At 44.8% G+C, this 26,508-nt stretch overlaps 1 long non-coding RNA gene across 2 annotated transcripts; it reads right to left on the minus strand.

The window, feature by feature from the left end:
• LOC129697477 (uncharacterized) lies at window positions 1-26,508 on the minus strand. Of its 2 annotated transcripts, none has more exons than XR_008723530.1 (3): window positions 25,671-26,508; window positions 22,089-22,168; window positions 1-136 (listed from the first exon to the last, which is right to left on the minus strand). It is a non-coding gene; the product is annotated as an uncharacterized LOC129697477 (long non-coding RNA). The 2 variants fall into 2 exon arrangements; XR_008723529.1 differs by having other exon boundaries at window positions 25,573-26,508.

The following is a 26,508-nucleotide window of genomic DNA, read 5'->3' on the forward strand; positions in this document are numbered from 1 at the left end:
TATGTGCTCCCATCTGATCATTATTTCAGCATCAAACCACTGTAGCGAACATCCACAAGGATAATATTGAGTGGTTGAACTGTTGAAGTCACTTTTGATGACTGAAGGCCTGCCTTCTTCAGGTATGTCTGTACCTCTGAAACGAGAGATGTGCACGGTCAGAAAAGTGCTGGCAGAAGTCATTCCACAGGTTTGGAAAGGTGGAACAGGTACAGAGGAGAGAGAATGGTGGAATTAAATGCTCAATTCTATGGCTTGAACCCAGAAACCCAAATCTAACTCTGAAGAAGGGTCTCGACCCGAAACGTCACCCATTTCTTTTCGCCAGAGATACTGCCCGTTACTCCACCATTTTGTGTCTATCTTCGGTGTAAACCATCATCTGCAGTTCCTTACTACACAAAAGAGAGAGAATTGGTCTGTTTTCTGCCACAGCTTTGAATGCCTTGATCGATGAGTGAGGAATAATGACAGAGATCCCATACCTAGAGGTGGATGGTGTCTGATCTACTGGCAGTGTGAGAGTGATCCACCCAAGATCAGTGCTAGGGCCTAATGGCAATGGTGGAGTGATTACATGATTACTCCACCATTCACAGTTTCCTCCGGGTGCTGCAGTTTAAGGATAAGGGGGAAATCTTTTAGGATGAGGAAAACATTTTTTTACAATGAGAGTGGTGAATCTCTGGAATTCTGTGCCACAGAAGGAAGTTGAGGCCAGTTCATTGGCTATATTTAAGAGGGAGTTAGATGTGGCCTTTGTGGCTAAAGGGATCAGGGGGTATGGAGAGAAGGCAGGTACAGGACACTGAGTTGGATGATCAGCCATGATCATATTGAATGGCGGTGCAGGCTCGACGGGCCGAATGGCCTACTCCTGCACCTATTTTCTATGTCTATGTCTATCTCGTACGAGTGGCAAAACCAAGTAACACCGTTTCTCTTTTTTTTAAAGAGATACAGCATGGAAACGGGCCCTTCAGCCCACTGGGTCCATGCCGACCATCATTCATCCAGTCGCACTAGTTCTGTGTAATTCCACTTTTGTATCCACTCCCTACAAACTCGGGGAAATTTGCAGACGCCAATTAACCTACTAACCCACACACGTCTTTAGGAATTGGGAGGAAACTGCAGCACCAGGACGAAACATGGTCACAGGGAGGACATGCAAACTTCACGCAGACAGCACCCGAGATCAGGATCAAACCAGGGTTTCTGGTGCTGTGAGGCTGCGGCTCTACCGGCTGCACCTCTGTGCTGCCCCTGCACTTCTCGGCAATTGCATCACGGAATCTACTGCTCCACACTATACACTCCACAGCTAGGATTGCCACCCATCAGGACACTGACCTAGCATTCATATATAGTCTGAACAAGGGTCTCGACCCAAAACGTCACTCGTCCCTTCGTTCCAGAGATGCTGCCTGTCCCGCTGAGTTACTCCAGCTTTTTGTGTCTATCTTCATGTATACAACCCATGTAGAGCCGCTGGCCTCACAGCGCCAGACGCCCTGGTTTGATCCTGTGGGTCTCCTTCGGGTGCTGCAGATTCTTCCCATATCCCAAAGACGTGTGGGTTAGTAGGTTAATTGGCCTCTGCCCACGACTGCGTTCTCCCCATGACTGTGGGATTGCTCCAGTTTCCTCTCACATTCCAATGACGTGGGTTAATTGGCTTTGGTAAAATTGTAAAAATTGTCCCTAGTGTGTACGATGGTGATCGTTGGTCGGTACAGACTCGGCAGCCGAAGGACCTGTTTCCGCACTATCTCTAAACTAAACTAAAGTGATTGCAGGTTGAGGGGAATTTGGATGTGAGAAGGCAGATAGAGCAGGTCGACTTAATGGAAGCAATACTAAAAATTAACCAGGAGTCCCCTGGATCAGTAATTTGGAGAACATCATCTGGTCACCCACCAATCTGGTGGTACTGACACAGATTGTGCACCATCCTCTCCTGCACGTTAGAGCCAGTTTGATGATGTATATCTCAATGACTCCCCGGGTACATTTAATGGTGATTTTGGGGATTGGGGCTATTGGTAATCATCACGTTTGTCTAAGACCTCTGGGATGTGGCCAGAGACCCAGGATAAATCTGGATAGTTTGCAAGTACGTGTGACGTTCAGCAGATTTTCATTCTGTGTCCTCAATTACACACAAACTAAGAGAAGCTTGTAGCTAAGTGGGTGTGCTTTGAAGGCCAATAACCTGCTATTGCCAGATTTGCTGCCAGGTTGGAGACCAAATGAGTAATTGCCAGTTGAAAATGTTGTGCATATCAGGTGATGACATCTAGATATTAAAATTCTTCAACAAAATTATCATCTTTTTATTAATGTGCTACAAAGTGACTACTTTTAACCACTTTAATAACTAGTGCTTTTTCTTTCCCCTCTGTGGAAAAACTGGTCAGCTGATGTAAAAATACAAGATGTTCATTCTACCGAAGAAATCAAAAAAAACCTGGAGTAATTCAGCTGGTCAGGCCACATCTCTGGAGAAAAGGAATAGCTGACCCGCTGAGTTGCTCCAGCACTTGGTATTTTGCTCATTTGTAACTTGTTCTGATTTAAATTAGACGATAGACAATAGGTGCAGGAGTAGGCCATTCGGCCCTTCAAACCAGCACCGCCATTCAATATGATCATGGCTGATCATCCACAATCAGTACCATGTTCCTGCCTTCTTCCAATATCCCCTGACTCCGCTATCTTTAAGAGCCCTATCTAGCTCTCTCTTGAAAGTGTCCAGAGAACCTGCCTCCACCACCCTCTGAAGCAGAGAATTCCACAGACTCACAACTCTCTCTGTGAAAAAGTGTTTCCTCATCTCCGTTCTAAATGGCTTACCCCTTATTCTTAAACTGTGGCCCCTGGTTCTGGACTCCCCCAACATCGGGAACATGTTTCCTGCCTCTAGCGTGTCCAAACCCTTAATAATCTTATATGTTTCAATAAGATATCCTCTCATCCTAAATTCCACAATATACAAGCCCAGCCGCTCCATTCTCTCAGCATATTACAGTCCCTCCATCCCGGGAATTAACCTTGTGACAAATTGGTCTCAAAGGGCCTGGAAAAAATACTGGTCATTGACGTATACATGTCCTAAAATGGACAGATACAATACTTGTTTCTTGGGCAGGAGGCCAATGTTATTGGAACATACAGGTACTTTAACTGCAAATGTCTGCTGCAAATACTTTGACAGGGCAACATCTATTTTCCATCCATTCACACCAAGCAGTCAGTTGCTGATTAATTGTATTTAATTATACTTCTCATTACATATTTACCCTATTTTCACGATATATGCACCCCAATTTATTATAGAGCATTTTGAACCTTAAAAAGACACAAATGCTAGAGTAACTCAGCAGGTCAGGCATCATCTCTGGAGAACATGAATAAGTGATGTTTCGGGTCAGGACCCCTCCCTCAGACTGCGAATAAGAGTCTCGACCTAAAACGTCATCTGTCCATATTCTCCAGAGATGTTGCCTGACCCGTCGAGTTACTCCAGCATGTTGTGTCTTTTGTGTATAAATCAGCATCTGACGTTTCTTGTATCTCATTTTGAACTGTTAAGCAGGTTCTGGCAATGTACACCTTCTTTCATGAAATCCTCCAGGCAATTCACTTCTGGCAAGCTACGTACTTAATAAAAGTGTGTTTCTCCAGCGAGATTATCAGAGTTGTATTACCTGCTTAAACATGACCTATCCCTACCCCTCCCTCTTCAACAGCCAGAGTTTGAGGGAGAGCCTGGTTGTTAAGAGATGAAAGCTATTACCTGACAAGTGAGAATTTTAACTCCTGTTGTAAACCAATACTTGACAACTGAACCATTCAATAGTCAGGGCTTGAGGAAAGTCCTTGTCCAGCGGAGCCAGGAGTTCATATTGCAACGATCCCTGTCACTAGTGTGTGGTTCATTTGCATGGGGTTTAGGGCACCATTCATTTTCCAAGCCTGTTCAAGGTGGAGCAGAGAAGATCATTGATCATATTACCTGCTCAGCCCCAGTACATTGATCCTTGGGCCATGTTAGGGCAGTAGCTACATTACATTTCAGACATGGTTCTCTATACCATCACCAATTTTACCTTTAGTAACTTTAAGTACGGGTAGGAGTTGGGGCCTAATTTAATTTACACATGCATTCAGATGATATCACAAGATAAGCACAGTATTTTAAACCAACAATGACTCATTTCGTTACCAACCTGCCATCAATAGCTGGCAAGAGCAAGGATATTGGTCATCAAAGAACACATTCTAAGTGACAAGGTTCTCTTGGCTTCTGTGTAATTGAGGACTGAGAATTAAAATCTTCTGAACGTCACGGATATCTGCAACGATTTCAGATTTAATGCAGGCTCTCTGGTCATTATCCCAGAGGCCTCGGGCAAACCTGGGGACTGTCAGTAACTCAGAGCCACGGCACCCCAAACGATCTCGGTATTAAATCATAGAGCTGTAGAGCACACGCCGACCAAGTTGCCCAATGACACTGCACACTGTGCTCAGCATGCTATCACACAAGCAAAGCTGCTAATGGGGACCAAAACGTTGCCGATTTCCTTCGCTCCATAGATGCTGCTGCACCCACTGAGTTTCTCCAACCCATTTTTTCTACCTGCTAATGGAATCAGTGGCTCTCTTTACTGCACATGGAACTTGGTGCAAGATGGCACCAAAGCCAAGCGGTTCTTAGTGTGGTGGTCACAGAAGTCGATCTGCAATCATGCGTTGCAATCGTTCCACTCTAGTAAACAAGTATACAGACACTGTATGGTGTTTAAGTCGGCTTTAATCATCAGTCATAGTGTCACAGTACAATACATGTTAGTTCCACTCTACCACTAGTGCGACTACGTAATATAGGAAGTGAGTGTTAATATGAAGTGTTCAATAAGGTGGAGTTAGTATAGTACATTACTCTGATGCAATAACCAATCTACAATTCTTAAATCTCAACTCCAACAGCAGAACTCTGCACTATGGATGGCTCGATTGTAATCATGTAGTCTTTCCGCTGACTGGTTAACACACAACAAAAGCTTTTCACTGTACCTCGATACACATGTTAATAGACTAAACTAAACTCTGCATTAGATGATTAGTAATTAATGGCTAATGTGCTTTGTATCTATAATGATCATTAATATTTGAATATATTTGCTGCAACTAATGGAGTGCCCCAGAGATCAATTTTTAGCCATCAGTTACTTACTATTTATACAAAAGACATGGATGAGGGGGCAGAATTAAATGGTACTCAAGTTTGACATTGACACATAAATATGTGGAAGAGCAAATTGCGATGAGGATATTGTGACCCTGTAATGGGAGTGTGAGAATGAAACTTGGCAATGGAAGTTTAGTGAGGGTAAGTGTGGTCACTTTGGCAATAGAAAGGAAGATTATCTAATTGAAAAGTAACTGGACCCTTAAGGAAATTAGAGGATTTAGATATTCATGTGTTGCAAGGAATCACAGCCATGAGTACAAAATTCCCTTTCATCCCTGTTTGAAATAGAAAACAAATTGCTGGAAGAACTCAACGGATCAGGCAGCATCTGCTCAAGAAAATGCGCAGACAGTGTTTCAGGTCAGGACCTTTCATTATGGTTAAGGTGCTTAAGATATCTTTATGTAATAGGAATATCCTGTAATTTTATCAACCTGCACGGGTGACTAAATTGTTTGTGGGTGTAAGTGTTTAATGGCAGTAGCCTGTAAATGTTGGATACAAGGTACATTTAAAATCATGTTGCAGATATATAGAGGGCATATTTGTAAAGGAATCGTTTACTGCTTTTGAAAATGGTACCATATATTCCTATTATTTGATCCCTGTAAGCAGAGGGCATGGCACGGCAAGACATTTGAACATGTTTCAGTTCTATGAATGAGTGAAAGGTCAGTCCTGTAAATAATACATGACAATTCAGTGAAGCTCAGAAAGTGTCACTTAATATAGGACCACTGAATGCTGAAATTATGCGTAGAAATTGGCTGCAGGACATGTGGTACAGAAGGGATTCATTGCATGTTGGCACAAAAGAAGTGCCATTTTCTCGCACTTTTCGTAACTTCAGAGCATTCCAAACTGTATTCCTGGGGTTATTGCACCTTTTAAATTTAATTTTGAAACTCAACGAAGCTGATGGTGTAAATATGAAACAAAAACAGAACATCGGCCAAGTGGGATGTTTTTTAAAGTGTACTGAAGAAAGCTCAGGATGTGTACGTCCCCGTTAGAGTGAAGGGCAAAGCAGGCAAATGTAAGGAAGCCTGGCTGACGAGGGAAATTGAGACGTGAGTCAAAAACAAGAAGGATGCATGGGACAGGTATAGGTAGGCTGGGATCAAGTGCATCCCTGGAGGAGTTTCGGGAACTAAGGAGTAAACTAAAAAAGGAAATCAAAAGGGCAAAAAGCACGAGGAGTTAGCTCTGGCGGGTAGCATTAAGGAGAATCCCAAAAGATTTTATAAATACATGGGGGAAAAGGGTAACTAGAGAGACTTCTCAGGATTCAAAGCGACCACCTCTATGTGGAGCCACAGGAGATGGGCAAGGTACTAAATGAGTATTTCTCCTCTGTATTTACCGAAGAGGAGAGTAGGACGGAGGAAATTGGAGCAGTCACTGGAAGTGTCATGAGAGCAGTCCGGGTTACTGTCGAAGAAGTACTGAAGGTACTATCGTGTTTGAAGGTAGACACATCTCCAGGGCCTGATCAGATATATCCGAGGACATTGTGGAAACTAGAGTGGAAATTGCAGGAGCACTGGTTGAAATTTACGAGTCGTCCTTAAATACAGGAAGACTGGTGGGTGGCAAATGTTGTGCCTCTTTTCAAGAAGGGTTGCAGGGAAAATGCTGAGAGCTATAAACCAGTGAGCTTAACATCTGTAGTTAGTAAGTTACTGGAGATATTCTGAGGGATAGGTTATACAGGCAGTTGGATGGGCAAGGGCTGATTAGAATTAGAATTAGAATTTCCTTTATTGTCATTCAGACCTTACGGTCTGAACGAAATTTTGTGCCTGCAGTCATACATACAATAATACAATAATAAACAACAATAAACACAAATTAACATCCACCACAGTGAGTCCTCCAAGCACCTCCTCACTGTGGTGGAGGCAAAAATCTTAGGGCTGCAGTCTCTTCCCTCCTCTTCTCCCTCTGCGCTGAGGCGATACCCCACCGGGCGATGGTACAAACAGTCTCACCGAAGCCCGCAAATCAGGATAGTCAGCATGGTTTTGTACGTAGGAGGTCGTGTCTCACAAATCTGATTGATTTTTTTTTAAGACGTGACCAATAGACAAAAGGTACAGGAATAGGCCATTCGGCCCTTCGAGCTAGCACCGCCATGCAATGTGATCATGGCTGACCATCCCCAATCATTACCCCGTTCCTGCCTTCTCCCCATATCCCCTGACTCCGCTATCTTTAAGTGCCCTATCTAGCTCTCTCTTGAAAGTATCCAGAGAACAGGCCTCCATCGCCCTCTGAGGCAGAGAATTCCCCACTCCCAACTCTCTGTGAGAAAAAGTGTTTCCTCGTCTCCGTTCTAAATGGCTTACCCCTTATTCTTAAACTGGTTCTGGATTCCCCCAACATCGGGAATATGTTTCCTGCCTCTAGCGTGTCCAAACCCTTAATAATCTTATACGTTTCAATGAGATGTCCTCTCATCCTTCTAAACTCCTGAGTATACAAGCCCTGCCGCCCCATTCTCTTAGCATATGACAGTCCCGCCATCCCGGGATTTAACCTTGTAAACCTACGCTGCACTCCCTCAATAGCAAGAATGTCCTTCCTCAAATTAGGGGTTCCAAAACTGCACACAATACTCCAGGTGTGGTCTCACTAGGGCCCTATACAACTGCAGAAGGACGTCTTTGCTCCTATACTCAACTCCTCTTGTTATGAAGGCCAACATGCCATTCGCTTTCTTCACTGCCTGCTGTACCTGCATGCTTACTATCATTGACCGATGAACAAGGACCCCCAGATCCTGTTGTACTTCCCCTTTTCCCAACTTGACACCATTTAGGTAATAACCTGCCTTTGTGTATTTGCTACGAAAGTGGATAACCTCACATTTATCCACATTAAACTGCATCTGCCATGCATCTGATGAGGAGCAGAGCTGTAGATGTTGTGAACATGGACTTCAGTAAGGCATTCGACAAGGTTCCGCATGGTAGGCTGCTCTGGATGGGTAGATCGCATGGGATCCAAGGAGAGATAGCTGACTGGATAGCAAATTGGCTCCATGGAAGGAAGGTGATGGTGGAAGGTTGCTTCTCGGACTGGAGGCCTGTGACTAGTGGTGTGCCTCAGGGTTCGGTGTTAGACCAGTTACTGTTTGTTATCTACATCAATGATTTGGATGAGAACATACAGGGCAAGATTAGCAAGTTTACTAACTTTAAAAGTTAGTGGATTGGCAGATAGTGAAGATGGTTGTGAAAGATTGCAGAAGCATCTGGATCGATTGGCCAGGGGGGCAGAGAAATGGTTGATGAAATTTAATAGAAAAGTGTGAGGTGTTGCATTTGGGAAGTCGAACAAGGGCAGGACCTACACAATAAATGGTAGGCCTCTTGGTGGTGTTGTAGATTAGAGGGATCTAGGAGTACAGGTGCAAGGTTCCTTGAAGGTGAGTCGCAGGTAGATAAGATGGTCAAAAAGGCTTTTGGCACTGGCATTCATCAGTCAGATTACTGAGTATAGAAGTTGGGAGGTTATGTTGCAGTTGTATAAGACGTTGGTGAGACCGCATTTAGAATATTATGTTCAGTACTGGGCACTATGTTATAGGAAAGATATTGTCAAGCTTGAAAGTGTTCCGAAAAGATTTACGAGGAAGTTGCCAGAACTAGAGGGTGTGAGCTATAGGGAGAGGTTGAGTAGGCTGGGTCTCTATTCCATGGAGCGCAGGAGGATGAGGGGTGATGTTGTGGAGGTGTACAAAATCATGAGAGGAATAGATTGGGTATTTGCACAGAGTCTTTTGTCCAGAGTAGGTAAATCGAGGACCAGAGGACATGGGTTTAAGGTGAAGGGGAAAAGATTTAATAGGAATCCGAGGGGCAACCTTTTCACACAAAGGGTGGTGGGTGTATAGAACGGGCTGCCAGAGAAAGTAGTTGAGTCTGGGACTATCCCATCGTTTAAGAAACAGTTAGACAGGTACATGGATATGGACCAAGCGCAGGCAGGTGGGACTAGTGTAGCTGGAACATTGTTGGCCGGTGTGGACGGGTTGGGCCGAAGGACCTCTTTCCACACTGTATCACTCTATGATTCTATCCTGAAAATGCTCAGCTGGTCAGATGGCATCCCTGGACAGAGACATAGTCAACTTTTCTGGGTGAATTCCCTTCGTCAGAACAGAACATATTTAGATACAAGAAGTGTTTTGAGATGCAGAGAAGAAGTGGGGACGGTTGGGGAGTGTCTGTGATGGGACAGAGACCAAGAGTGAATTTCTGTGGTCAGAGGGTGGTAAATCTGTGGAATTCATTGCCACAGACGGCTGTGGAGGCCGAGTCAATAGATATTTTTAAGGCAGAGAGAGATAGATTCTTGGTTCATATGTGTGTCGGGGGTTATGGAGAGAAGGCAGGAGAATGGGATTGAGGGGGAAAGATTGATCGAATGGCGGAGTTGACTGGATGACTGAGTGGCCTAATTTTGCTAGGATGACTTATGAACCTATGGCCTATACAGAATAGCATTGACTGGGAGAGGGCAAAGTTAGTGGTAACTAATCTGCTTGGAGGAGGTGTAAATATGGGGAGAACAGATGAGAGGGAAACAAGGAATGGTGAGACTGGATTGGTGAGATGCAGAACATAGCAGCTGTGGTGTAAAGGAGAAGGCTGGGAGAGCCCAGCAGACCAGGCAACCTCGGGTCAATGCTACCTCCCCTACCCCCTACAGATGCCACCCGACCTGCTGAGCACCACCAGTATTCCTGCTTACAGCAGAACCGACAAGGTTCTCACACAAACTAGAAAACCTGGCCACCTGAATCCCTGATCCATTTGCCTACCTACACCAATACCCACTCCCTTTCTCGAGCCGTCTTCAGAATCAGCCACAGGAGATGCAATGCTTGTCCTTTCAGATCTTCCATTCCCCTTAACCAAAGATACAAGTAGTGAAGCAGTTGAAGTCAGTGTCAAACAGCGTGGAAACAGGCTCTTCGGCCTAATTTGCCCACACTGACCAACATGTCCTATCTTCACTAGTCCCACCTGCCTGCGTTTGGCCTATATCCCTCTAAATGTATCTTAAACATTGCAATAATACCTGCCTCAACTACCTCCTCCTGCAGCTCATTCCATGCACCCGGCACCCTTTGTGTAAACAAGGTACCCCTCGGGTTCAAATTAAATCTTTCTCCCTTCACCTTAAAAATATGTCCTCTGGTTCTCAATTCCCCTGATCCAGGCAAGAGACCCCAATCTATTCCTCTCGAGATTTTGTATACCTCGATTACATGATGAGGTTTTGTACACCAAACAATCACCCCACATCCTCCAGCACTCCAAGGAATAGAGGCTTAGCCTCCTCAACCTCCCCCCATTGCTCAGACCCTCGAGTCCAGGCAATGTCCTCGTCAAAAAACGTCTTCCAATAGACAATAGGTGCAGGAGTAGGCCATTCGGGCCAGCATCGCTATTCACTGTGATCATGGCTGATCATCCACAATCAGTACCCCGTTCCTGCCTTCTCACCATAATCCCCTGACTCCACTATCTTTAAAAGCTCGAACTCTCTTGAACGCATTTAGAGTACGTGCTCAGTGCTGATGATGGTAATGACTTCACAAACAATTATAATCCCCAGTGCTCAGATTAACAGGTTTGACCCCAGAAGTTACAGATGGGGCAATACTCATGGCATCTGTTGGATGCCACATAAAACATAGAACATAAACAGTACATTATATGAAAAGCCCCTTTTTCCTACATTGTCTGTGCTGACCAACTCTTATTGACCGGACGTTATACAAGAAGCACAGGTGTCAGAGGTTATAGGGAGAAGGCAGGAGAATGGGGTTAGGAGGGAGACATAGATCAGCCATGATTGAATGGCAGAGTGGACTTGATGGGCCGAATGGCCTAATTCTACTCTTATTCCTTATGACCTGATGAGAACTCCAAGCAATAAATGTGCTTGCTTCTTCTGCAACTGTACTTGATCTCGTCATCTGACTATGAGTTTTTAATGGAAATGTTTCATGGAACATCTGGATAAAAAATGCATTTGCTTTTCTTGTTGGTTGTGGGGTGTGGCCTGACAACAAGCTGGTCGGTATCTAAATGTACATAAATGTTTTCATGTACCTTTATGGGTCCCCCCCAGTATTCTGCATCATTTGTGATGTTTTGCCAACGAAGCAAGTGGAACAAATATCTAAAGCAGCAATGACAATGGCCACCTGAACAACAGTGAGAATTGAAAATTGGTGGTTTGGAGGTTCCAGGTTTGCATAGGCCTGCAAATTAGGGTCTAAAGCCGGTTGGATGGCACTTTTTCCTAATGCTGTTTCCTCGTATTGGTAGTTGCAAAATAAAGCCAGTGCACCCTGGTGATCTTGTGTCATGTCTTTTTTGTTTACTGTGCGGGCAAAAACCGTAATTCCCGCTGTTAGGACTTTCAGTAGTTTCAAGTCCCTGGCTCTGATTGAAGCTCCGACATGTTTTCAAAACACTGGTTGACACTGGGAACATTCAGTGTTTTGCAGTTCCCTGGTGGTAAGTGTCTTGCTGTGGTGTCCAATAATGCCTGTCCTTATAGCTGGTTGAATGACAAGTAGTCGATACTTGCAGCTATTTTAGGTTCCAGGTTTTGGCCAGTTTGGTCGGGTTGAATAAACTGGGACACCATATCCAATAGGTTTTCTTGCACCCCATGTGCACTAGGGGTATGTTCTGCACCCCTCTTCAGGGTCAGCCCAGAATTGACCCCCTGTACTCCCCTCTGATGAGGGAGAAACACTGTGCAGCCCTACAAGAGGTACTGCTGTAGGACTTACTAGCTGCCCACTGTGACTAGTCTCCATCTCCCGGAGCCTGTCACTTTGGAGTACTTGCTCCAACAGCCGCTCCAACTGGCTCCAATGCTCTCGGGTACTGGCCACTCGCGGCTATTCAGAGTCGGACTCATCGGAGTCAACGACTCTGTTAGTTTTTTGCTTCGCTCTACTGCCCGGCCGTGGCCGATGCGGGAGCGAAGTCGGGCACAGCTGTTCCCATTTCGGGAGATTGGCGTGCCGTTGGCTGCTGCTGCTGGCTGCCCGCAACTCCGCGGTTCTCCCCCGCCAGCTTTTCCGCAGCCTTCGTGGATCTGGTCCATGTCTCCACCTGTAAGGTAAGTGGAAGGAAAGCAGAGTCTCCTTACCTGCTGTTCCCGGCTTTCAAATTCTGCCGCTAAGGAGAACATTCCCCCTGCTGTGACTCGTTGCAATGCATGTAGCGATATGACACGCATGCGTCCTGGCGGGGTTCTTCACGCAGTCACTCGCGTGACTCCAAAGTAAAATCAGGATCGAACCCTGACCCTGTAAAGCAGTAGCTCTACCATGACACCACTGTGCTGCGCTGTATCTCTGAACTAAACTAAACTAAGCTCGATGATTGCTGAGGGAAGCAAGGGTCAAAATCACCAAGTGTTGTGCACATTCATTCAATCCTTTTTAAATACAGGGGTGGTATTAGAGGAGAGAAAGCTTGCAATATTGGGTTATATTTTAATAAAAGGGTGAAGGAAAAATCTAGAAATCAGAAACCGATTTAACATGGAACATTTTTCAGGGAATCTAGTTGTTGAGACAAATCTCGGCCACTTGTTGGATTTGTTTCTTGTGTTTGTTACTTTATCAAATGTCATTTGAAATAAACATCAACACTACCTGGAGGAAAAAAGGAACTGCAGATGCTCGTTTACAAAAAAAGACACAGTGCTCGTTTACAAAAAAAGTGCTGGAGTAACTCAGCGGGACAGGCAGCATCTTTGGAGAACATGGATGAGTGGCGTTTTGAGTTGGGACCCTTCGTCAGTCTTTTTTGTAAACGAGCATCTGCAGTTCCTTATTTCCCCAGAGGTAATGTTGATGTCTATTTCAAATGACATTTGATAAAGTAACAAGCACATTTTAGACATAGACAACAAAGCTGATGAAATAGGAAGTGAAAACATGTATGTTAGATAGGCTGGGAAGAATAACACAAAAGATTTGCACTGACTGCAAAACCAAAATAGTCCAGATACTGGAAATTTAAAATAAAAACGGAAAATGCTGGAACTGTTCAGCAGTTCAGGTCAATTGACTTTGGTGACAATGGGTGTGTTGAATGGCTTTTACATAGTGGTATTCTCTGGTTTAGTACTGGGAGCAGTGCTGTCTTTTTAAATCGTTATTTGATTACATTACATAGCTATGGAGGTGCAGGGCACAAATTGGTAATATGCAGATGCAGAGAAAATGATAGAAATGGACTTAGATAAGGGAAAGGCCAATGGAATATGCTGACACAATGTAGTTGAAATCTAACATTGGAACAAAGAGGTGACATGTTTTGGTTTAAAGATACAGCATGGAAACAGGCGCTTAGGTCCGCAGAGCTCTTGCCGGACATCGATCACCCGTTCACACCAGTTCTGTGTTATTCCACTTTCGCATCCACTCCCTGCATACTAGGGCAATTTATAGATGTCGATTAACCTATAAACCAGCACGTCTTTAGCATGTGGGAGGAAACCAGAGCACCGAGAAGAAGCGGGCAAGTACTGTTACAATATTCAAGAAACATTTAGACAGCTACATGGATAGGACAGGTTCAGAGGGATATGGGCCAAATGCAGGCAGGTGGGACTAATGTGGATGGGCCATATTGGTCGACATGGGAAAGCTGGGTCGATGGGCCTGTTTCCACGCTGTATGAATCTGTCACTCTGAAACTTATGCGGTAACAGAGAGAATGTGCAAACTCCAGACAGACTGCACCCGAGGTCAGGATCTAACAAGACTCTTTGGAGTTACTAGCAGTCAAGTCAAGTTTATTCGTCACATACACATATACGAGATGTGCAGTGAAATGAAAAGTGGCAACTTTTGGTAAGAATGAAGAAAGAACATCTATGCCTGATGGTGCAAGATTGAAAAGGGCCAAGAAGAGAAAAACATAAGGAAGGTATGTGAAAAACTTGTTAACAAATCAATCCTAGAAAATAAATCATACAATTCTTTTTTAATTACTGTTATGTGGCAGAAAATCATAATTTTCCCCTCCCTATTGAAACCCAGTGATCACTGTTTCCAGATAAAGTCATAGAGTCCTAGCGTGGAAACGGGCCCTTTCAAAGGAGGATCTCGCGTGGGATACTTGGAACTTTGTTGGTGCCGTTTATGTGGCGACTCAGCAAAGAATGCCATTGTGACTCGTCACATGTGACAATAAAGTATTCATTCATAAGATCATAAGAGATAGGAGAATTAGGCCATTCGGCCCATCGAGGCCACTCCGCCATTCAACCGTGGCTGATCTATCTCTCCGTCCAAACCCCATTCTCCTGCCTTCTCCCCATAACCTCTGACAACCGTACTAATCAAGAATTCATGGGGAAACTTCCATCATGCTGCCTTAAGACAGTCTGTCATTGAACACTTCCCCGGTGAGGCTGGTCTAGGACCATTATCAGCTTGGTCTTTTGGCTATCCTTGCTCCATATCTCCACCCACCCACCTCTTGATACTCCAATTCCCCACCCCCCAACTCTGTGGTTCCTTACTGCGCTCATGGAAGAACTTGTCCTCCACTGCACACCACCTAACTCGCTTTCAGTGTGATCCCTCTTCCTCTCTTCCCCACCTCCAATCTGCCCATTTTACCAAAATGTTCCCATGCCCTATAGCCAAGGCCCACAGCCACTGACTCACCGGACTGTCTCAGCCACACTCAGAGTGGACTATCAGGTGGCAGAAATGAAACAGTGGAAAGGTCAGAACTGTAATCTTAATGTTGATTGGAACCTTAGATAGACACAAAATGCTGGAGTAAAGAGATAGATGATGTTCCAGGTCAGAACCCTTCTCCAGACTCTGAATTTATTCCAGCATTTATTTCAAGAGGGCTAGAATACAAAAACAGGGATGTAATGCTGAGGCTCTACAAGGAGCTGGCTAGGCTGCTTTTGGAGTACTGAGAGCAATTTTGGGCACTGTATCTGAGGGTTGATATACTGGCTCTGGAGAAGGTCCAAGGGAGGTTTACGAGAATGATCTCAGGAATGAGTGGGTTGACATATGATGAGCGTTTGACGGCACTCGCTGGAGTTTAGAAGGATGAGAGGGTGACCTCATTGAAACCTACCGAATAGTGAAAGGCTTGGATAGAGTGGTTGTGGAGAGGATATTTCCACTAATGGTAGAGTCTAGGACCAGAGGTTATAGCCTCAGAATTAAAAGATGTTCCTTTGGAAGGAGGAATTTCTTTAGTCAGACAGTGGTGAATCTATATTTGATTCATAGAATCAGAGGCTGTGGAGGCGTCAATTGAAAATTTTAAGGCCGATGGATAAAATCTTGATTAGTACGGGCGTCACTGGTTATGGGGAGAAGGTAGGAGAATGGAGTTGAGAGGGATGGATAGATCCGCTATGATTGAATGATGTAGACATGATGGGCCGAATGGCCTAATTCTGCTCCTATCACTTATGACATGACCCAAAACGTCACCTATTCCTTTTCTCCAGAGATGCTGGCTGACCTGCTGAGTTACTCCAGCATTTTTTGTCTATCTTCTGTATAAACCAGCACCTGCAGTTCCTTCCGACACATTGATTAGTACCTTAGTAGCAATACCCATCTGGTGCACTCTTGTAATTTGTTAGAAATTCCACGGCTTATGACTGCAGTAGCCAAGAAGTTATACTTTACCTATATTTATTTTTAAATGGAACAATTTGGATTGATCTCAAATCTAGAAAACAAATTTCAGCAAAGTCAAGAAGGTTTCAGACTGGGTACAGAACAGATTTATTAGATTCAAGAGCTTCAAGTTCCTAGGCAAGCATATGGCTGGATATTTGGTCTGGGCCCAGAACGTGATCCACCACATGATCTAATGACTAGTGGAGTTCTGCAGGGCTCGGTGCTGGGGTCACTGCTCTTCACTTAGAATATTGATGATTTGGATGCGGGGATTGAAAGCTTTGTGGCCAAGTTTGGGGCTGATACTAAAATAGGTGGAGGGGCAGGTAGTGTAGAGAAAGCAGGACTCTGCAGAAGGACTTGGATATATTGGGAGAGTGGGCAGAGAAGTGGCAGATGGAATATAGTGGAGTAAAGTGTGGAGTCATGCATTACGGTAGTAGGAATAAAGGCATAGATTGTTATTTTCTAAATGGGGAGAGAATCCAGAAATCGGAGGGACAAAGGGACTTGGAATGCTGGTGCAGGATTCCCAAAAAGTTAATCTACGTCGAATCAGTAGTAAAGATGGCAAACGCAATGCTAGCATTTATTTCGAGAGGACTTGAATACAAAAACAAGGATGTAATGCTGAGGCTTTATATGGTGCTGGTCAGACTGCGTTTGGAATATTGTGAGCACTTCTATAAGTTCAGTTGAGTATTCGTCAACATACTAAACCTGCTCAATCTTCCAAGGATGTAGAATCATTGATGAACTTTCTTTGTGGTTGCATCGTAAATTCATAAATGATAGGAGTAGAATTAGACCATTCGGCCCATCAAGTCTATGTCATTCAATTATAGCTGATCTATCTCTTCCTCCTAACCCCATTCTCTTGCCTTTTCCCCATAAACTCTGACGCCCCTTCTAATCAAGAATCTATTTATCTCTGCCTTAAATATATCCGCTAACTTTGCCTCCACAGCAACAAATTCCAGTTTCACTACCGTCTGACTCAATAAATTCCTACTCATCTCCTTCCTAAATGAATGTCCTTTAATTCTGAGGCTATGGCCTCGTGTCCTAAAATCTCCCACTAGTGGAAACATCCTCTCCACATCCACTCGATCCAAGCCTTTCACTATTCTGTACGTTTCAATGAGGTCCCCCCTCATTCTTCTAACCTCCAGCGAGTGCAGGCCCAGTGCTGTCAAACACTCATCATAGGTTAACCTACTCATTACTGGGATCATTCTCCTCGGGTAAGGCTCCTCTGGACCCTCTCCAGAGCCAGCACATCCTTCCTCAGATATGGGGCCCAAAATTGCTCACAATATTCCAAATGTGACCTGACCAGTGCCTTATAGAGCCTCAGCATTACATCCCTATTGTTGCATTCAAGCCCTCTAAAGATGGCGGATGTGCAGGAGTGGGCGCCGTCTGTGTATGGCAGCCTGCCCGCAGTCCGTCTCTTCACCTTTTTTTATTTTGTCCTGTTAAAAAATGTTAGTTAGTTAGTTGGAGGTCTTTTATGTGGGGGGTGGGGGGAGAAACTTTAGTTCTTAGTCCCCTACCTGGTCGGAGAGGCAGCATCCCTCCGAGCTGCTTCTTCGCCCCGTCCTCGCAGCCTACCATCGTGAATGGAGCGGCGTTTCCTGTCGGGACCGGCCGGGACTACAGCTTCGGCGGCGGTGCAGCGCTGGGATACCAACAGGGAGCGGGCGATGCCTTACCAGGTCGTGCGGTAAGCTCCGGCCGCGGGCAGCGCTGGATTTGGAGCGCCGCGGAGCCTGGGATCGAGTTGCCGGGGTTGGAGCTCAAACCAGCGCAGCCTGAGGGCTCCGGGGAGGAGGCAGCCGCTCCAGACTTTCCAAGCCGCTTGAGGAATGTTTCACCCAACGCCGGATGTTCCATCTTCACGGCAAGAGGGCCCTGAAAATCATCGGACTGGCTGCAAGGCCACAAATGGGCCCCGACCTCGGGTGTTTCAGAGGAAGAGGACTTAACTTTCTGGTGCCTTTCCCCACAGTGGAAATTTTTGATTCTGCTGTGGGGGGACGTTTGTGTTGAACTCTATAATGTGTTGTGTCCATTTTATTTATTTTTTAACCTTTTTCTATGGTTTGTATGGAAACTTATTATCTATTTTATGTAAAGCACTTTGGTGTCAATGCGAGTTGACTTAAAACGTGCTATATAAATAAAACTTACTTACTTGCTTACTTACTAAATAAATGCTAGAATTGTGTTTGCTTTCTTTATTACTGATTCGACTTGCAGATTAACTTTTTGGGAATCCTGCACAAGCGCTCCAAAATCCCTTTGTACCTCCGATTTCTGGATTCTCTCCCAATTAAATTTATTTAAAAAACAAATTTTCTGGAGTCTTTCACATTTTCCCAGTGTTAAAGTTAGCCAGTTCTCCTATTCTTGACTATAATCCTTCTTTTCTTTCTCCTTGTGTTAATGTTGCATTGACTGACACTCATACTATTGATGATAGAAGGAATGGATCTTCAGTCTGAAGAAGGCTCTCGACATGAAACGTCGCCCATTCCTTGCCTCCAGAGAAGCTGCCTGACCCGCTGAGTTACTCCAGGATTTTGTTTTTATCTATGGTATAATCCTAGCATCTGCAGTTCCTTCCTGCAGAATATATTATTTGGCCTTCTGTTAATTTATATTAATTAGGAGTCTTTAATATACAGAAATATCTCAAATCACTTTAAAAAATGAATTTGGCAGAGAGACTGAATGTGCAGAGAGAAAACCAAAAATGTTATATCGTTTGTGCTCTCTCCTGCTAATATCCATCATCCACAATCTTCCTGTGCTCTAATTAATTCATTAAATCGTGTTCTTTTACCTAAAATATTTCCCGTGCCTCAGTCATATATCTCAACGTGTTATATTTTATCTGACTCCGGATTTATAAATTCATAGAATTATACAGCATGGAAACAGGCCCTGCGACCTAACGTGTCCATGCCAACCAAGATGATTACCTATGCCAGTCTCATTAGCCTGTATTTGTCCTATATCCCTCTACGTACATTGTCTCCCCGTGTACCAGTCCAAATGCTTTTAAAATATTATATTTGTATTTACCTGTATCACTGCCTCCGGAAGCTCGTTCTGGATACTTGCCGCCCTCTTTGTGAAAAACCTGCCCCATAGATCCTGAGGGCTGGATCCTCTCACTTTTGATAAGATGCGCTCAAGAGATCATTAAGGTGCGTTCAAGAGATCAGTAAAGAAAATTAGAGGTTACACAAAAAAGCTGGAGAAACTCAGCGGGTGCAGCAGCATCTATGGAGCGAAGGAAATAGGCAACGTTTCGGGCCGAAACCCTTCTTCAGACGAGTCTGAAGAAGGGTTTTGGCCCGAAACGTTGCCTATTTCCTTCGCTCCATAGATGCTGCTGCACCTGCTGAGTTTCTCCAGCTTTTTTGTGTAACCTTCGATTCTCCAGCATCTGCAGTTCCCTCTTAAACAAGAAAATTAGAGGATTGTGTTGGTATAACAAGTTAGACAGGCTTGGATTGTTTTCTCTGGAATGTCAGAGGTTGAGGGGAGACCTAATTTATAAAAGGCAGAATATATATAAGAGGCAGAAATAGAGACAGTCAGAACTCTTTCCTTTCTATCCATTAACCAACCCTCAATCCTCAACCCTCATTCTATCAGGTCTCCCCTCAACCTCTGACATTCCAGAGGAAACAATCCAAGTCTGTCTAACTTCCCCATATAGCTAATACACGCTAATCCAGACATCATTCTGGTACATTCTGGCATCAGTCTGAAGAAGGGTCTTGACCCGAAAAGTCACCTATTCCTTCTCTCCAGAGATGCTGCCTGTCCTGCTGAGATACTCCAGCATTTTGTTGCTATCTTCGGTTTAAACCAACATCTGCAGTTCCTTCCTACACATCATTCTGGTAAGCTTCTTCTGAACCCTTTCGAAAGCCTCTACATCCTTCCTGTATTGGAACAACCAGAACCACATCCAATACTCCAAATGTGGCCAAACCAAAGTCCTATAAAGCATTATCATAACTTTCTGACTCTTATAATCAATGCCACAACCAATGAAGGCAAGCAGGGCATTGCATATACCCACTTTCGGAGAGTTCTGGACTTGGAACCCAAGATCCGTCTGTACATCAATGCTGTTAAGGGTTTCCCATTAATTGTATATTTTCCTCTTATATTCCACCTCCCAAAGTGCAACACCTCATACTTGCTCGGATTAACCTCCATCTGCCATTTCTCTGCAGATTTTTAAATCCTCTATCCTTCAAAAAAGTTTATGTTCACTTTATCCATGCCCCTAATGAGCTTGTACACCTCAATAAGGTCACCCCTCTGCCTCCTGGGCTCCAAAGATAAAAAGTCCCAGGCTGTTCAACCTCCCTTTTACACAAGCCCATAAGTCCTGGTTACATCCTGGTGAATCTCTTCTGCACCATTTCCAACTTAATTTAGTTTATTATCGTCACGTGTACCGAGACACAGGAAAAGGTTTTTGTTATATGCTATCCAGTCAGCAAAAGTACTATATATGATTACAATCAAGTCATCCACAGTGTACAGACGCAGGATAAAGGATATAACATTTAGTGCAAGATAGTCCGTTTAAAGATAGGTCGAAGGCCTCTTCTGTGGTAGAAGACAGGACCTCTCTCTAGCTGGTGAGAGGACTGTTCAGTTGCCTGATAACGACTGGGAAGAAACTTAATGACATCCTTCCTGTTGCTAGGTGCTGTTAACTGCACGCAGTACTCTGAGTGTGGTCTAACCAATGACTTGTACAGCTGCATCGTGATGTCTCAATTTTTGTACTCCGTAGTCCTTCCAATTATGGCAGGCGTGCCCACCTGACTCCGTCACATTAAGGGAACCATACACCTATGGTCCCAGATCTCTCTAAGCTGCAACAATCTCCCTGGTCATACAATTTACTGTGCAGGTCCTGCCCTGGTTTGACAGACCAAAGTGCAAAACCTCACTTATCAGACTTAATTCCATTTAACATTGGAGCGGACCAGGTTGGCACAGTGGCGCAGCGGTAGAGTTGCTGCCTTACAGCGCCGGAGACCCGGGTTCGATCTTGACTATGGGTGCTGTCTGTACGGAGTTTGTACGTTCTCCCCGTGACCTGCCTGGGTTTTCTCCAATATCTTCTATTTCCTCCCACACTTCAAAGTTGTACAGGTTTGTAGGTTAATTGGCTTGGGTTTGTATACTTGGTATAAGTGTAAATTGTCCCTGGTATGTGTAGGCTTGTGTTAATGTGCGGGGATCGCTGGTCGGTGTTGACTCATTGGGCCGAAGGGCTTGTTTCCGCGCTGTATCTCTAAACTAAAGTAAACCGTTCCTTGGCCCACCTTCTCAGGACGATAAAACCCCGGATGCCTGGACGTCAGTCAGTCACTCTGGAAGATCTCGAGGGAGAGGCCACAACTGTGATTCTAAGCTGTGAATCAACTGAACTGTGAGTCTGCAATGTACTTGCAATAAATGATTTGTTAGCCCTTAATGACAATGCAATGAGATGTTTGGTCTGCCCTGTGCTTGAGACTGCAATGCAAAATGGAAATGAAATGACAATGCCATGAGTTGTTTGGCCTATCCTGTGCTTGAGACTGCAATGCAAAATGGAAATGAAATGACAATGCCTTGAGTTGTTTGACCTGCCCGGTGCTTGAGACTGCAATGCAAAATGGAAATGGAAATGACAATGACATGAGTTGTTTGGCCTGTCCTGTGCTTGAAATGGCAATGCAAAATGGAAATGGAAATGAAATGAGTTGTTTGGCCTGCCCTGTGTTTGAAGTGGAATTGAAATGAAATGAGTTGTTTGGCCTGCCTCAAACGACTAATTTCGGCCTACAATGCCCATATTAGCCGAGTAACCAGTCCCATTTGCCCAAAATGCCCGTATTAGCCCAGGAGGAGCATTTTGGCCCAAAAGGCCAGGAAAGGTCCAGAAAAGGTGCCTTTCACTGAGATTTCTCAGATTTTTACTTTATTTTTAAAGCTTCCCTTTGGCCCATCAGGCCTGTACTAGCCCAGGAGGAGTCCCTTCGGCCCATCAGTAAGTATTCCCCTGCAAGTATTAAACCTCACCTCAGTATTTTTCTCCCTCTCTTCATTGGCTCCCTGTGAGATCCAGTCCAGGATAGACTTTCCTCTTTCATTGGTGTGATCTGCAGAAAAAGATGAAAAATGTTTTAAATTGATTCTACACCCTCTCTTCCTTCTGTCTCATCTGTTTTGGGCAGAATTTCTGGCAGTTTCTGAGCTGCCAGCCCACCAGGCATGAGTGATTGAGCTGCCAGCCCACCAGGCCTGAGTGACTGAGCTGCCAGCCCAAAAATCCATTTGGCCCAATGTCCATATTAGCCCTCTTGAAACCAGTCCATTTGGCCTACAACACCCATACTAGCTCTCCAGAAATCCCCCCAACCCCCACTGGCCACCAATATTGGAACTGGTGGAGAGGTGGAATATTGCAGTGGAATGGAGTCGAGGGGGGAGGTGAAGGGACAGGTGTTGCATTTCTTGCGGCTGCAACGGAAAGTGCCCGGGGAGGGGGTGGTACGGGACGGAAGGGAAAAATTGACAAGGGAGTTGCAGAGGGAGCGGTCTTTGCGGAAGGCAGACATGGGGGGAGATGGGAAGATGTAGCGAGTGGCGGGGTCACGTTGGAGGTGGCGGAAATGGCGAATGGAGTCGAGGGGGGGGGGGAGGTGAAGGGACAGGTATTGCATTTCTTGCGAATGTTAAGGTGGAATATTGCTCTGGAGGACCAGCCCTCCCGTGTGAACATGGGACCTGACGGGTCCAACTTAGTCTGGTAATCATCTAAAAACAAGATGAAATCTAACCACTTGTCCTTACACTCATAGTTCATAAGTGATATTAGAAGAATTAGGCCATACGGCCCTTCAAGTTTACTCCACCATTCAATCATGTCTGATCTATCTTCCCCATCTTAACCCCATTCTCCTGCCTCCTCCCCATAACCCTTGACACCCTTACTAATCAAGAATCTCTGCCTTAAAAAAATCCATTACTTGGTCTCCAAATATCCATTGACTTGGCCTCCAAAGCATTCTGTAGCAATGAATTCAACAGATGCACCGCCCTTTGACTATTATATTAATTACACTACTATTGCCAAACTTCCCACCTTCCTGACACTTCAAGGACTTTCACCAACAAGCCACGTGCCTCGACGAGTTAAATTCCAACAACATTGAGGAAACTTGACACCATCCAGATAGAAGTAGCCTCTTGATTGGCACCCATCCACCATATAGAGCATTCATTGGTCTCTCAAAAAAGGATTTGCCATAGAGGGAGCAGAGAGGTCTTTGACGAAAGACTGTCATAGAACTGCAATTGTACCCATATTGCGTCCAATCTGAGGAAGGACATATTGCCATAGAGGGAGTGCAGAGACGGTTCACCAGACTTGATTCCTGGGATGTCAGGACTGCCTTATGAAGAAAGACTGGATAGACTTGGTTTGTGCTCTCTAGAATTTAGGAGATTGAGAGGGGATCTTATAGAAACTTACAGAATTCTTAAGGGGTTGGACAGGCTAGATGCAGGAAGATTGTTCCCAATGTTCGGGAAGTCCCAGGACAAGGGGTCACAGCTTAAGGATTGCAAAAATATTTAAGAGGGAGTTAGATGGGGACCTTGTGGCTAAGGGGATCAGGGGGTATGGAGAGAAGGCAGGTACGGGATACTGAGTTGGATGATCAGCCATGATCATATTGAATGGCGGTGCAGGCTCGAAGGGCCGAATGGCCTACTCCTGCACCTAATTTCTATGTTTCTATTTCTAACACCTCCCGAACGTTGACTCGACCACCAGGAAGGCAATAAGAAACATCAGCAGCAGTAGGTCGCCACCCAAGTCACATACTATTGTGACTTCATCGGCAGTGGGCACTGGAATTGCTTCCTCCAACTATAGCATCCTGGCTACACTGTCATCAGGAATACTGGAGAAGTTCAAGAAAAGATAGACACAAAATGCTGAAGTGACTCTGTAGCTCAGGCAGCATCTCTGGAGAAAAGGAATAGGTGACGTTTCGGGTCGAGACCGAAGACCTTCTTCAATAGAGAGGTCACCAGCAGATTCTGGGGGGAAATTAGGAAAGGACAATGAATCCTGGCGTTTCCAAAGTCCAGGACTATTCGGCAAGAAAAAAAACCTAACTGTCACAGATGCTGCATGACCCGCTGAGTTCCTCCAGCAATTTGTTTTTGTTCAAAATTCAAGTGTCTGCGGTTTTCTGCAGTTCTCTGTAATTCTACCACAAAAATACTTTGCATTGCTAACTGCCTCCATACTTTCCAAGAGCTCTTAAAAGATTCATCTTTTCATCTGTAAGAATTGCAACTTCTTCCCCCCACCTCCAATCCCGCCTTTTTTTCTGCTCCATATCCACAACGCTTTGAAATGTTTCTTTGCGTGAACCTTTGCGATTGAGTTACATTGTCGTGTAAAAAAATAGTGTTACTTCTTGTATCGCAGCGTTACCATAAATGGACGACGGCTGCTATACTCCGGTGTAAAGAATATGTGGCCAGGGTAAAATAATGTGCTGTGAATGTCAGTTGCCGCCTTAACTTTGCATTTATGTAAAGAGAGGGGCGGCTGCCCAACTTGTTCAAACGAAAAGTACCGCTAATTATTACGAGCTTTTAGTGAAAAAGAGTTGCCCTGCCCCGAATGCATGTTATTTTTTTCATTTGCAATTTCAGCATTGCAGGTTTTGCTTGCTATTTTGCATAACATGTTGATTTTGTTTTTCAAAAATTCAAAATGTCCAACCCAGGCAATTGCATCTTTTCCACCGTTGTAATTGGATTGTGAAAATGTAATTGCAGCGAGTGGGCATTCTGTGTATAACAACCCCAGCGCTGAGACGAGGTGCCTCTTCCGACCCCCGACCACCAACCCCCTGCCTGCGATTTCATTTCAAATAATTCACAGTAATTTCAAAAGGGGAGAGGGGGGTGGAATAAGTCAATATGGCAAATTGGAGAACCAATCCCTAAACAGGAGTGTAACTGTAGTCGGGGTGGCAGGCGTCAGGGATTGTCCTTTCACCAATAGAGACATCGGTCCGGGGCAGGCAGGCGGGACCACGTTCAAATCCCCACCACTCCAGAGCTGACTCCTGCACTCGATTTGCATCTGTTCAGAATGACATTATCATCCGATTAGCAAGGTGTTTAGAAATTGATCTGCGCTGGTCGGGACGTGAAACTTACAACAGCGGTCGCAACGCTAGCTCTGGTAGTGCACCCCACTAACGTAACTCTGCCCGGTTTTGTAATCATGCCCCCTAAAAGGACGGTAAGTTTGGCTGCATGATTATTTCCCCCGTAATTTCAAACGTACTAATGTGGGGGTGTTTTTTTTTTTTTGCAACGTGTATATATAATTTATGGCACATTTAAAAAAAAAAAAAAAAAAAAAAAAATTAATGCGTTTATCAAGTGCACAGTTTTAAATTGTGTTTCATTTTGGAGTTTCTAATTTGAGAAACTTTTTAAAAAATAATTTAAAAAATGGCGCAGTAATTACATTGGAAATGATTTCGAATCGTCTGGCGTCTTTCGCCCCTCCATGATGTTTGAAGCAAATGGGTCTGTCTTCACTTTTGTAAATGCTGAACCTCATACCTTGCATTCTTGGGGGCGGCTTCATGCATTTTTATTCTTTGCACGTAGTGTAACTAAGTGGAACGATCGAAAGATTCCGTGTGTTTAGCAGTTGATGCATGTTTGCAAAGAGGGTAAATGTGCGGAGTTTTTTTTTTAAACCACCTCCTTCTCTTTGCAAGCTAAAGCCATGTTTAAAACTAATCTCCGTCTCTGGGCTCCCAGCGGAACCCGTATGTACCTGCCACTCAGCCGTGCGCGCCGCCGACGCCCTCCTGCCCGGCGCGCACCTGCCCCCCGCGCGGGCACGAGCACGAGCACCGCTGCGCGTCCACGCGTCTCAGGTCCATGAGTTGCAGGGATTTAAACAGGTGCTGGGAAAGGTTGTGCAAGAAGGAACTGCAGATGCTGGTTCAAACAGAAGATGGCACAAAATGCTGGAGTAACTCAGCGGGACAGGCAGCATCTCTTGAGAGAAGGAATGGGTGATGTTTCGGGTCTGAAGAAGGGTCTCGAACCCGAAACTTCACCCATTACTTCTCTCCAGAGATGCTGCCTGTCCCGCTGTGTTACTCCCAGCTTTTTGTGTCTATATCTCTGGGAAGCGTTGTGACGGGATGCAATAATGGGGCATGTGCGGGAAGCAGCCAAGTGCTAGTTGGTGACTCTTAAAATGTGTGAGAACTTTGAGTCCTGAGGTTTGTCAGAAGGAACTGCAGATGCTGGTTTACACCGAAGATAGACACAAAATGCTGGAGTAACTCAGCGGGACAGGCGATATCTCTGGAGGGAAGCAATGGGTGACGTTTCGGGCCGAGACCCTTCTTCAGACACTCGACCGGAAACGTCACTCATTCCT

Source organism: Leucoraja erinacea, chromosome 5 (assembly GCF_028641065.1).
Source record: "Leucoraja erinacea ecotype New England chromosome 5, Leri_hhj_1, whole genome shotgun sequence".
In the NCBI taxonomy this organism is placed as follows: Eukaryota; Metazoa; Chordata; class Chondrichthyes; order Rajiformes; family Rajidae; genus Leucoraja; species Leucoraja erinaceus.